Raw genomic sequence first — 1,944 nt, 5'->3', positions numbered from 1 at the left:
CCATTGTCAAATATGCTTAGGGAGCTTGAAAAGTGGGAGAGGAGCCCAGAGCTCCATCCCGTGGAAAGCCACAGGTGTTTGCCGGGCCCTCAAGCCCTCCATGGCGGCGGGCCTCTGGTTATCTGCAAGGGTGAGTCAAACACGAGTGTGCCTGCAGGCAGCAAAAGAACGCCAAGGTTTCCTCCAGCCAAGCAGACTGCTGGACTTGATGATTTGTGGGTTTTCGTTTAGTTTTGTTTTTCTTTTTCTTTTTTTTTTTTCCCACAAGAAAACACCAATTTTAATTTAAAGAAAAAAAAAATCAGAAAAATATCTGTGAGAATATGGAGCAAAAGAAGTCCTGAAAAAGAGTTCTGCATCTTGGTGGTCATATTTATTGGAAGAGCTTGAGAAAAATGGAAATACAATTTAGCTTAAGAAGTTGTGAGTTATCTGCAAATCGACTCATTTCAGGAGTGGAAGAATCCCTGGAAATATTTCTTAATATCAAAATGTATGCAGGTTTCTCTTTTGAATGTCTTGTACATTTAAAGAGGCCCTTGTACAAAGTCTCCTGTTTTCCATACAGGACAAATTCTTTGTTTCAGCCAACTCTCAGCGGAGGGGCAACCAGTACAACGCCATCTCCCCGGACAAAGAGCATTGGAATATTTCGTTTCGTTGATTTATATATCTCTTTATATGTTTCTTCATCAATTTCTATAGTAGTCACAGTTTCTTCTACATCTCCTAAGATCATATTTAAATGTTGATCATAAGCGTGTAATCTGCCTCGAAGCTCTCGGTCATTTCTCATTTTCACATAAATTCGCTCATCTAGGCTGAGCCGGATAAGATCCAGGGGCTCCTCTACAGTGTTGGTAGTTTGTTGCTGGTCTACGTCGTCCGCCATGTTTCCTGTTTTTCTTTTTTGAGACAAGATCTCGCTTTGTTGCCCAAGATTGGAGTGCAATGGCAAAATCTTGGCTCACCGCAGTCTCAACCTCCTGGGTTCAGGCGATCCTCCCACCTCGGTCCCCTGAGTAGCGTGGACCACAGGCACGGACCACAGTCACAGACTACCACTTCCAGCTAATTTTCTGTATTTTTAGCAGAGATGGGGTCTCACTATGTTCCCCAGGCTAGTCTTGATCTCCTGACCTCAAGTGATCCACCTACCTCAGCCTCTCAGCGTGCTGGGATTACAGGTGTGAGCCAGCATACCCACCTGGACTCGGCGATTTTAATAGTGACTTGACACCAATGTCATCCGGGGCGAAGGAGCAACTGTATTTGATCAGGACACGGTTTCCTGTGTTATCCTCTAAATTATGACTGTGGTTCCCCTCAGGACAAGTGTTTTCTCCCATGGGGCAGATGCTGAAGCTCTAATTACACGAATGGGAAGCAGGGTTCTATTTACAGAAGCACCTCTGCAAAGCAAGCTGCAGGTTTCCCGCTCTCCATGTGTGTGGTTACCCCCCGAGCAGCCGGCCGGAGTCCGGTGATTCTGACTTCTTCACACCAGCCTCACTGGGGATGGCAAGTGGGCCCTGACTGGGAGTGACCAGGAGCTGCAGACAGGAGCCCCAGACACAGGTGTTCTCCAGAGTGACTCTTCTCTTTTTCTCTTGCTTTTTTTGAGATGGAGTCTCACCCTGTTGCCCAGGCTGGAGTGCAATGGCGCCAGCTCGGCTCACTGCAACCTCTGCCTCCCGGGTTCAAGCGATTCTAGTGCCTCAGCCTCCTGAGTAGCTGGAATTACAGCGCCTGCCATTACACTGAGTTAATTTTTTTTATTTTTAGTAGAGACGGGGTTTCACCATGTTGGCCAGACTGATCTTGACCTCCTGATCTCAACTGATCCACCCACCTCAGCCTCTCAAAGTGCTGGGATTACAGGTGTGAGCCACCATGCCCACCCTAGAGTTACCCTTTCGTACACAAAACTCTAATTTACTCCTC

At 46.9% G+C, this 1,944-nt stretch overlaps 1 pseudogene; it reads right to left on the bottom strand.

Moving 5' to 3' along the window:
* Positions 1 to 351: 351 nt before the first annotated feature.
* LOC100400445 (LSM3 homolog, U6 small nuclear RNA associated (S. cerevisiae) pseudogene) lies at positions 352 to 898 on the bottom strand (annotated as a pseudogene).
* Positions 899 to 1,944: the final 1,046 nt, after the last annotated feature.

This window comes from Callithrix jacchus, chromosome 10 (genome assembly GCF_049354715.1).
Source record: "Callithrix jacchus isolate 240 chromosome 10, calJac240_pri, whole genome shotgun sequence".
NCBI lineage: Eukaryota > Metazoa > Chordata > Mammalia > Primates > Cebidae > Callithrix > Callithrix jacchus.
Note: the sequence above shows the minus strand (reverse complement) of the source record. Positions and strands in the feature narration are given on the sequence as shown.